The 12,230-nt window shown below is 39.8% G+C and overlaps 1 non-coding gene across 1 annotated transcript; it reads right to left on the bottom strand.

Annotated features, from left to right (window-relative positions):
- Positions 1–7,816: 7,816 nt before the first annotated feature.
- On the bottom strand, positions 7,817–7,888 carry Trnaq-uug (transfer RNA glutamine (anticodon UUG)). The gene has a single exon. It is a non-coding gene; the product is annotated as a tRNA-Gln (tRNA).
- Positions 7,889–12,230: the final 4,342 nt, after the last annotated feature.

Raw genomic sequence — 12,230 nt, 5'->3', positions numbered from 1 at the left:
CGTATCTTCCCCAAAAAGAATGGATCGTGGTTATCAAACCTCTTTGAGCGTAGAGCTGCAATTGTGCTGAGACTATCAGTGAGGATAAAGTAATGGTTCGGGGGTAAAGTATTAATTATTTGAAAACTATAGTGAACTGCTGCTAGTTCCGCTATATAAACAGAGGCGGGTTCTGCAAGTTTGAGAGAAATTGAAAAATTATTGTTGAAAATACCGAAACCAGTGGCCTCACTGATTCGTGACCCATCAGTGTAAAACATTTTAAGGCAGTCTATGTGTTGATATTTACTTGTGAATATTTTAGGGATCTCCCGCGAGCGTAGATGATCCGGAATTCCACGAATCTCTGCTTGCATGGACGTGTCGAAGAATAAAGTGGATTCAGGAATATCTAGTATATTGACGTATGTGGGAACATACCTAGCAGGCGTTACTTCTTGTGACATGTGATTGAAATACACTGTCATGAATCTGGTTTGGGGTTGAAGCTCGACAAGTCTTTCAAAATTTTCAATTACCAGTGGGTTCATAACCTCACATCGGATAAGTAAACGAGAAGAGAGATCCCAGAATCGGTCTTTTAAAGGAAGAACTCCCGCTAGTACTTCAAGACTCATCGTATGGGTCGACTGCATGCAACCTAGGGCAATTCGTAAACAACGATACTGTATCCGTTCCAGTTTAATAATGTGAGTGTTCGCAGCTGAACGGAAACAGATGCACCCATATTCCATTACTGAAAGTATTGTTGTTTGATACAATCTTATCATGTCACTTGGATGAGAACCCCACCATGATCCAGTTATTGTTCGCAGAAAATTTATCCTTTGTTGGCACTTCTTTATCAGATACCTAATGTGGCCTCCCCATGTACCTTTAGAATCGAACCAAATTCCGAGATATTTAAAGGTCATGACTTGGGCTATCGTTCTACCAACCAACTGAAGCTGAAGCTGAGCTGGATCACGCTTCCTTGAGAAAACGACCAACTCTGTTTTCTCCGTAGAGAAATCGATGCCCAGCTTTAAAGCCCAAATTGATAAATTATCCAAGCTATTTTGCAATGGTTGTTGTAAATTTATAGCTTTTGGTCCTGTAACAGAAACCACGCCATCATCTGCAAGTTGTCTTAAAGTGCATGGGCTGACAATACAATTATCAATGTCATTCACGTAAAAATTATAGAGAAGGGGGCTTAGACAAGAGCCTTGTGGGAGGCCCATGTAACTTATTCTGAGTGTCGCCAAATCGCCATATGAAAAATGCATGTGCTTTTCTGACAATAAATTGTATAAATAATTATTTAATATCGGTGAAAGACCACATTGATGTAGCTTCTCCGAGAGAACATCAATGGAGACTGAGTCGAATGCTCCTTTTATGTCTAAGAACACAGACGCCATTTGTTCTTTTTTTGCGTAAGCGAGTTGAATTTCTGACGAAAGTAGCGCCAGACAATCATTCGTTCCCTTTCCCCTTCGAAAACCAAACTGGGTATCTGATAGCAAGCCGTTCGCCTCAACCCAATTGTCGAGACGTCGTAGGATAATTTTTTCCAACAATTTCCTGATGCAGGATAGCATTGCAATCGGTCGATACGAGTTATGATCGGAGGCTGGTTTTCCCGGTTTTGGAATTGCGATAACTCTCACTTGTCTCCAGTCACGCGGAACAATATTCTGCTCAAGAAACTTGTTGAATAAATTCAACAAGCGTCTTTTTGCTAGGTCAGGCAGATTCTTCACCAAGTTGAATTTAATTCTGTCTAGTCCCGGAGCATTATTGTTGCATGAGAGGAGTGCAATTGAGAATTCCATCATTGTCAAAGGCGAATCTATGAAATCGTTACTTGTGGGAGCATCGCGAGTGATTTTCTGCGCAGGAGCAGAATCGGGACAAATTTTCTTGGCAAAATTAAATATCCAACGATTCGAAAAATCTTCGCTTTCATTAGTCACGTTTCGATTCCTCATTCTTCTGGCTGTGTTCCAAAGAGTACTCATTGATGTTTCTCTTGACAAGCCATTAACGAAGTGTCTCCAATAACTAGATTTTTTGGCACGACGTATACTGTCAAATTTGTTTTGCAAAATGAAATAATTTTCAAAGTTCTCACGTATACCCCCTTTCTGTTTCATAATTTCTTTGTAGGCAACTTGTTTAGCTTCATATGCATCAGAGCACTCTTTGTCCCACCAAGGATTAGGGGGTCGTCTATTTATTGTCATTCCAGGATTGCATTTCGTTAGGGCTTGTTCTGCTGCTTCAATAATTAAACCCGCTAAGAATTCATATTCTTCGGTAGGGGGTAGCTCTTCTGTCGAAGCAAGAGAAGTGGAAATTAATGTTTGGTATGTTTTCCAATCAATATTTCGTGTTAAGTCATAAGGAACATTGATTGAATTCGTAAGGCCTAATTCACTGTTAATTGAAACAACGATTGGCAAATGATCGCTACCGTGAGGATCAGGTACAACCTTCCACGTGCAATCTAACCGAAGTGATGTCGAGCACAGAGATAGATCTAATGCACTTGGACGTGCAGGAGGTCTGGGGATGCGTGTTGTTTCGCCAGTATTTAAAACTGTCATATTAAATTCGTCACAAACATTGTATATCAAAGAGGATCGATTATCATTGTAGAGGGAACCCCACAATACTCCGTGCGAGTTGAAGTCTCCCAGTATCAGACGCGGAGCAGCCATGGATTCCACTACCTCAAAAATTTGACGTTGTCCAATTTGAACTTTGGGAGGTATATATATAGAAGCGATAGACATGTCTTTGCCTTTAATGTTCGTTTGGACAGCTACAGCCTCAATGCCCGCAAACAAGGGGATGTTAATTCTATAGAAAGAATAGCACTTTTTAATTCCTAGAAGCACTCCTCCATACGGGGTGTCTCGGTCTAGGCGAATAATGTTGAAATCATTTAAGTTGAAATTGATGTTTGAGGTAAGCCATGTTTCACATAGAGCAAAAGCATCGCATTTTAAATTATGCAGTAAAATTTTTAAGGAATCAATTTTAGGTATGATACTTCTGCAATTCCACTGTAAAACAGTGATGGAATCTTTCATTGGAGGAGGTGAATTACCCATTGAAAGATACAATCGCTGCAAGGATGGGCCATTGAGCAATCAGCTGCTCTAAAAATGTTCTAATTGTTGGGAGGAAAGCTGAAAGTATACTCTTTAGTGGTTCAGAAATATTGAATGCTTTAAAAATCCAATCAACAATTTCAGAAAATTTCAATAATCCTACCCCCGGCTGAGGCTCAGAGGAAGTCGAAATTTTATTATTGCCAGTAATGGTGTTCTGTTTGGATTGTACGTTCCCAAAACCGGGCGGAATTGATTTCGGTTTTGAATCGGAATTTTTCGGTTTTGGGCGCAGTTTATCTATTGGTGGAGAAATTTTAAGGCCTTTTCTTGGCAGCTTGGGAAAAGAAGACTGTTTTCTTTTTCTGGAATTTCCGGGTAAAACAAATGATGTACCTTCGCACGCTCCGTCAGAGTCAGACTGTTCCGAAAATAGAGATGCGTAAGTGTTTTCTAAGAAGATGGGTTTAGGGGTAGCATTTTTCAACATTTCTGCATAGGAGCGCTTAGACCTCTCCTTCAAGGATCGTTTAATTTTATCCTCACGCAATTTATAAATGGGGCATGCAGGGAGCTCATGTGAGTTTTCTCCGCACATTAAACATTTTTCTGAATTTTCATTGCATGTATCCTCTTGATGAGAACCCCCACATTTGCCACACCGTGCCTTATTGGAACAGTAAGTGGCTGTGTGGCCAAGCTGTTTGCAATTAAGGCAATTCATTACACGAGGGATAAAAAGGCGAACAGGGAGACGAATCTTATCGATAATGACATAGTTGGGCAGCGCAGACCCAGCGAAAGTCACTCGAAATGAGTCAGACAGTCGATAAACTTTTTTATCTCCTTCGTGTGATACTGAATGCAATTGCTTGCATTCAAGTATTTTTACGTCTTTAAGTATGGTGTCTTTGAAACGACCAACCCCATGCTTAACTAAGTCATCAACAGTCAAACTCGATTCTGTGATGACCCCATCAATTTCAATTTCCTTTGAAGGAATATACGCTCTATATTCACGCGTAAAAAGCTCGCAAGAAGCAATTGCATTGGCTTGTTTGAGACTACCAACGACAATGCGTATTTTATCTTTATTAACTTTGACGATCTCTTTTACATCCGAGAATCGCGAAGTCAAATCTTTAGAAATTTGAATGATATTTAGCGCCTTTGCTTTACGCCTAATAAATACAATCCATGGTCCCGTTGACGACTCTGGGTAAATTTTAATTCTAGTCGGATTTACATTTTCAGCATAAGGCTTAGGGGGAGGGTCTGTTACTCGTTCTCCCATCTCTTCATCCATTTTACCTAGTAAGAAAAACTATCACAAAAAGGAATGAAAAATATACCTGTCATCTACTATCTATTAGGTGACGAAGACACCGGTAGAACACACCTCATGTGTTATGTTGTAAACTCGGTGCCCGTTGTTTGACAATGTGACACTTGCTGTCCTTCTTCGTCGCGTTGCTTCTTCAGTAGAGAAATAGTCCTACCTGCAACACTTCAAAACTCTCTCCGATTAAGCTGCTCGTCGGTATCACCACCACAACCGCGCTCTCTCCGTTTCCACCACCTCGGTAGACAAATGTGGCTACCTGTGGCTTGCTGTGAAAATCCCACTGTCGATGCGGCACTTTACGGTGCCACTTGTTTTCCTTATTCGTCGTACCACTTCTGCGGTAGACAAATAGGGCAAATGGGTCTACCTGTGACGCTTCCCTCTCGTCGATTAGAATTGCCCGACGACACCAATACACTATATTTTTTTCTGTGTGTACAGGCACGATCGCTGTCGATTTCTGCCACCGCGGTAGGCAAATTCGTCTACCCGCGGTTTGCTGTCAAAACACCACTTGTCGAGGATGCCGTTGACCACGCCTCCGACGTATCAACTGTCGACTCACACTTAACAAACTCGTCTCTCTCTCTCTCTCCCACAATAACGCATACAGCGTCTCGCACTCCGTCACTCTCTCGAGAACAAAACCTTCCACCTGGAGGCACAACCGTCTCGGTCGGTTGCAAAAACTGTTATGAGAATTGACAGTTCGCTAGAAGAATCAGAAGCCTGTTACCAATTTTCAGCAGTCATATTAGCACGAATAACATATGCTTCATTGTCATATTCATTGGCTTACTTTTAGTCCAATAAATCAATTAAATTAAATCAAATTAATTGTTCTATTTATATTGAATACTTTCATTTGCTTTGAAGTAGTGCATGCACTATATTATTGATTGTCATGTTAACCATTTATTTCTTCATGAGTATAAAAATATTCTCGCTTGATTATTGACGTAAAAGGTGACAGGTTAGTTTCTTTTCGTTCTTATTGTTTTTAATCTTGTGCTAGTAATTAGTGTAAAAATTAGCGTCTTCGATTACATATTCGACATAAAAAGCTGGTCGTTTCAGGTTTTTTGGTAGTGCTTATTTTATACCGCCTTTAACACATTCATGTCCATGTTGTTTGTGGACAACAACCTTTGTAAGCAGCTACAACTTTTGATTGAGGCAAGATTTGCTTACAAAAACAAGTAAGGCCAATAAATGTGACTATTGCCTTTCATTTGAGTATTAACAGTTACAAGGATCAGCTCTAGGATTGAAGGTATTGTAATTAGTGTGATTGGATTCCGATGTTGCAGTGCTGCCAGGGACAGTTTACGCTGATGACGGAAAATGAATTTTTCATATATCTTCGTTATGTTGCAATGTTATTGAAAAGTTATAAAATCTATCAATTTAGACTGTCTTTGGCTACGTTTTCCATGCAAGTGGACTTTTGTAAATATTCTAGAAAAATTGTATTGAGCATTGGAAGGTAAAAACTGAGCAGCTTCGTACACTGCGAGGGAAGCATCTATCTTCATGAAAAAAAGGCTTTTCGTGTTTCTTGACCCCACCGTTTTCAAGGAAAAATAGTTTTGAAACCCTATCTAAACTAGAAAAAAGTTGGGCATAAAAGGGTTAAGCACTGGCGACCGTTAGTTCAGTGAGCCATTTACGCGATCTCCGGAGGAGCGAATAATACTCGGTAATTCAAGGGTTCGCGGAGAAAGAAATCAATATATAATTGTCATTCCTTTTGCTATATAAATACCAAAATTTATCTACGATGAATAGCGCTTGTATTACGAAGTCTTCAATTACATAGGTATTACCGCATCTATTTCGACAGATCTATTGAGACGCTAAAGGTAACCGCTTTTCATAATACTGAATTCTTTTTTAAATATCGTGTTTCGCCGGAATAAGAAAACAAGGAATAATAAAATTGTTCACATACCGTCTGACTCTATTAAACATAAGCAACACTCCCGACTGTTGGCAATCCGGAGTTGAAGTTTCTTTTTTGCAAACCAGGCATTTCAATAAACACATGATAACACTTATGAGAGTTGCACTTATCAAAGTGAATCCAGGTTTGTGTAACTCTTTACCCCATCCTACTAACAAAAACTCCTTCCCGTGGCAAACGTGGAGATGCAGAGGTATACACGGTCTCCATAACAACGTTTGCTACACTAACATTCCTTACCTTCCCCGATGACTGTAAGGACGTGACCGGCGCCGTTATTCGTATTTCAAAGTATGGAACTTTCGAAACGTGCGCGTTGAGGATGGATAGCTACTTCCAGGCCCCATTCGGTGATTCTCTGTGCAATTTTGCTTGTTCTGGTCAATCACGGAGTAGCAACTACGAATTGTACGGTCATCATGCTCATGCTCAATTTTTTTCTACTCATTCCAGTTAAGCGTCTTCTACACCTTGCAAACGTGTAGTCTAGAATACCTTTCACCCATAAATACTCTGAACTCTTGATTATTCATTTTTGTAACAAGAGAAAATTGTAACTTGTAATTTAATAATAAAAATCATATTCAAAATCAATAATTCGTCATTCTGTAGCCTGTCTTGTAATAGATAACATGTTTTTGGGAGAAGGAAAAGTAAAAGTCGATCGCAATTTTTTATATACCAGGAAAAACTTTTTTTTTAAATGTACCCAAAACAATATTTTTCAACACTTCTATTTATCATCAGAAGAATTTTTTTTCAATGCTTACATTTTTGTTTTAACATTAGATCTCGACGTTTTACGCATTTTGAAATCATTTGACATTAATATAAAATTTTGGATTTCCAAAAAAATTTACAGAACTTTTAAGTCCTTGCGACTTAAAACTTATTTTATGGTTTTCCTTGTTTTGACACTAGATGTTGGTGTTTCATTCTATTTTTAGACATTTTTCGTCATAATCATTTGGATTTTTCAGTTATACAAAATCAAATTTCGAACGTAGCGCCTTTCAATGATGTCCAATCAAGTGAAAAATTACTTCGGTCCCTTTTTCGAAACAATAAATCTCGTCTACACGGTTTTGTGGATAAAAAAAAATGTGGCCATTTTCATTAGTATTTTGCCTATTGAACATCCCTAGTTCTCTTTACAATCTTAAGTTTGAATTCTTAATTATTTACAAAAAAATCCTGTGTGTTTTCAGGGAACCCAAACTTTGAGTACTTTTTTTTTCTGCTCCATGATCAAGTGTTAAAAAGTGTTATTAATCACTGAGTCATTGTTGAGAATAGAAAATGTAAATAGTTCGTAGTACTGCAATTGTTTCGCAAGTTTGTTAAAAAAAACAACAAATTCGACATATTCTTAAAAAAAAACTCAACATTGTCGACGAAAAAAAAACCAGGTTCCACCGAGATTTGAACTCGGATCGCAGGATTCAAAGTCCTGAGTGCTAACCGTTACACCATGGAACCGACGAGTAAGTCAGCGCCAAAAAACCATGGTGTCAGTGTATTATTTTGTGTAACTGGCGGTGAGCAAAACTATTCCCTGCTTTCTATCAAAGTTGGCTAGTTTATTTTTACCGGCTCCGTAGCTTCAATAATTTCAATGAAAACGATAGATAGAATGCTGTGCTCGTACGTTCTCACCACTTTATTCAAAGTCAGTGAACTTAAGCTTGGCTGTGTTTGCACGAAGCCCAGCGCGACCGATCTTCGCGTCATATAACCATGGATCGCATAAAAGAAAATAACATTATTTTCAGTCATTTGTGTGTCCACAGCACATCTTCTATAGACTAGAGCCACCAACCAGCACCGAGACGCGCACAAGTGTTCAACATCTCGATCTTACCCGCGTTAAAACTGAGCAGGCCGAGCAAATATGTGGTGTGGTGATCATTGGTAACGACAATATACGAGCACCGTCATAGTAGGCCACAGAGAGAAGCTTTTAGGCACTTATTTTTGTTTATTCTTTGGCCCGTTGATGGTTGTTTCTCCACCTTCCATAGGGTAAATATTCAATTGTTGGCATTGTTATGTTACTGTTAGATGGTCTCGGACTGGTTTTAAAGTCAATTATTTTAAAAAGGCGTTAGTAAAATGTTTCACCTCTGTTAACTTTGCTCGAAAATTTCGGCCCTTACAGGTGTCTCCACCCTACAACCAATCGTACCGCGAATCGATATCGCGTCAAACCGTGTTCTTATATTATTATGCATGCACTCTCCAGAGCCTCGATTCGGTGGCCGGCAAAGGTCCCAAAGCACAGCTAGTGGCTTCCCGTTGTAGTGCTGCTGACGAGGCGACTGACGACGCTTCCTTGCCTTGCCGGCTTGGGCCCACTTGTGATTCTAGGAAAAGGAACTCACACGCATGTTTAGAGCATATTAAACTTGTGCAAAGAGGCAAAAATACAACAACAACGTGCAAGACGGAATGGGAAAGGTCTCTTATTGCATGTTTCTCTTCGGCGTCGATATTCGTAGAACACTTGTGCCCTCTGGACCTGGCTGGGAATGTGGGAATCACGGTCGGGTCCGTTTCTCTCGACTCGGCTTGGCCATGGCCCATGTGATCTTTCCTTTTCGAGGCGTGGGAGGTGAAATTTCATTGCTTCTCTCTGCAGCTGAGGATGATCATCGTAGTAGGCTGCCGCTGCATGGGATACTTTTATTTTTTCATTCCTCGTCGTCGTCGTCGTCGCCGCGTCGGTGTTTTGTTCTGCTCAGGGGGTTCATCGCCAGGTTAGGACTCTCAGGTGTGGATGATTTTCCAGTTTCTCGTTTCTTCGTTTCTCCAAAGGCGGACGGTTTTTGTGTGCTTCTTTGTGGATTCCTGTTAGATCATAAAAGAATCGGTTACGATTTAAAGAACTTGGTGGTTACTTTGTCCGGGGATGGATGGATGGATGCTTGGAAGGATTAGGTGAAGTATGATGGATTTCGTGTTCCAGGAATTTCGGAAGGGTCGAAAACAAGTTGACCCCGTAACAGCCCACCAGCGCCTACGTGTTGGACTGGCCACTCTTCGCCACGTGCATTCTTGCGACGATAATTTTCTGTTTTACCGGTTTGTCAAATATTATTAAGTTTAAATTTACAATCATGAAACACTTGAACCAACATCTATTTGGATCCATTTTAGGTTACGATAGCAATATTTACCTTTTCTGTTTGTCAATCTGACTGAGTGGAATGTGGATGTTTGTTCTTCTCACGCTTTCTGACTTTTTTCCTCTCACCGGAAAGTGCTTACCATCATCATCATCAACATCTTCACCAGCAAAGATTGTGACATTCTTCAACCAACCTGACTGCGGCTGCTCGTGGTCAACCCAAACTCCGACATGGTGCCTTTTAAGCCGGTCAGACTTCTCCGGTTCTAAAAGCTTATCACACATTCCTGTTTGACCAGCGCAAAGTGTCAATACGCGACGTCGAGCCGAAGGGTCAGGGCAAATGAATTTTAAATATTTGAGTTATTTTCCTCTTCATTCCGACTGCACCGAGAGCGAAGAAAGTTGGAAGTTTCAAGTGTGGGCCCTTACACGGCATTTATTATCAGCGCAGGAATTTGTGTCTGGTTGTTGTGATGGTGTCATAAATGAATATATTTTTTTACTGGGAAAATAAATACTTGATGCTTTCGACTATGACCCTATAAAAAAACAAAGTCCAAAACGTGACTGCAGGATGCGTCTTCATGGTAAGGTTATGAACCAATGTCAGATCTGTAGGTCGTAAATTCGGATCTGTTGGATCACGATTACAACAGATTGGTGCCTCGCATGTTTCCCATAATCATTCAGTTTTCCGGCGAGATAACTTAGTTTGGGAGGTCAAAGGAGTCTCACTATGGAATGTTTTATTTTATCTCCAACATGTTGATGTGATAATGGTCTCCGATGATTTTGACAGCACTTCTTGATTTCTTTGTTAATTAATCCGTGATTACGATATCTAGAAACCGTCCGTAACTCACTTTTTTCATGAAAGTGTGTGACAAGCCACTAAGATTCTCTTCAATTTGTTCGATCTACCTTACCAACAGCGCACCTCTTCAACTTTTAAAAATGTCGCAGGACAACCGAAATTTTTTCTCTGTTATGCATATTTCTCCTTCCAGTCCATAACAAAGATGATGAGAAGAACATCGATCATGACCTTGGAATGTCTGCTTTCTGTGCCGTTTTGCAAATTCTTAGAGTTAGTCGTGATAGATGGTATTCCGCAAGGAAGTCATCTCGGACCACATCTATTCATTCTTTATTCAAACGAACTATCAATTGGAAGGGATACGATTGTCGTATGTAGAATACTTTAAAATGCTCAACAAAATTAAAAACCAAACGAATTTACTTTCTATGCAGAAGCGATTTTATATTTTCAGCAGATTCTGGATCCTGAGAAATGTTCTGTGACATCGTACACTGCAAATAAAGAGCCCATAAAGTTTGAGCACAAATTGTCCGAAGCTCATGCATCCTAGGTGCGTGAAAATTCTAGAAGCGATGTTAGATATGAAATTTACTTCCAAGAATCACATTTTGTGCGTAGTCCTCTGTAGAGACCTACTGTATCATTAGCTTCTACGGCTAGTACACTCCACAATAGAGTATTGTTCGGCAGTGTTGCACTCGAGTCACGTGAACAGTAACGATCCAATAAGAAGACACTCAACGTTTATTTATTCGGAATACGTTTTAACGTCTTCCTTGACTTTTCGTCATCCGCTTCTGGGATCGTGTGTAGATAACATTGGTTTGACTCCTGAACTTGAACTCGTTTCTGTAGTTTTTTGATTGATCAGTTAAAGTTTCCATCGGCCGATTGCGGCATGTTGAGGTGTGTGTTGAACAAATACATGTTCTATTGCAGAAACCTATTGGATAAACACAATAAGCGACACATTGCATGATTGGGCAGATTCTGCAACAAGTTGTAGTTGAAAATGTCTGTCTCGTGATCATTGTGTTTGTACGATAGGTACTTAGGAATCCACCTTTAAAAAAGGTGTGTCAACGGTGTACCTTACCGCGCGATTTTCTACAAAGGAATCCGGACATATCTTCCTTGTAAAATCTACAATCCACCAAGGAGAAGATTTTTCAGTTTTGTGCGTTCCATTACGTATTCTTTTGACAGTACTACATAGAAAGCATGCGCAACTCGTTATTCTCGTTTAAAAATATAAAATCAAGGAGATTTCCAATTCACATAACTTTATCTCATAGTGAATTCAAGAAAAAAACTAATAAAATTCTCTAATCGTAACTATCAGACGCAAAAAAACAACTGCGTGTGCAGCGGGTAATCGACAGCTGGTGCTGGTGGCTGAATTGAACTGAACACATATAACAATTGGGTTCTTATAGATATCACAAGCATCTTTGGTGAGGCCTAAAATCACCTAAAAATCTCAACACAACACATTTTAGTGGAAAAATTACATTAGCGAGCTATACAAATACAAAAATGCAAAAATATGTATGTACCGGTTAATTAGGTTCAGTCGACCTTCTCATCCCGCCATCAATTCCGCTATATACGTTAGGAAAAAACCACTCCAGACGAATTGTGTTGCTAGTGAAACCATTACTAAAAGCAAACAAGGTGCTCAATCTGGCGGAAGTTTATACCCTGCAAACGAATAAGGCACCGTTGACTACATCATCTCCGTACACATGTAGACAACTGCTCTAGAGAGGTGCGCTTGCATGACTTATCTCCGCGCATCCTTGACATCGTAATTTAATAAAAATATATGTCAAGATCCGGAGAAGTGGACATTTTCCTGAGTGCCCCTAACG

This window comes from Topomyia yanbarensis, chromosome 3 (genome assembly GCF_030247195.1).
Source record: "Topomyia yanbarensis strain Yona2022 chromosome 3, ASM3024719v1, whole genome shotgun sequence".
NCBI lineage: Eukaryota > Metazoa > Arthropoda > Insecta > Diptera > Culicidae > Topomyia > Topomyia yanbarensis.
Note: the sequence above shows the minus strand (reverse complement) of the source record. Positions and strands in the feature narration are given on the sequence as shown.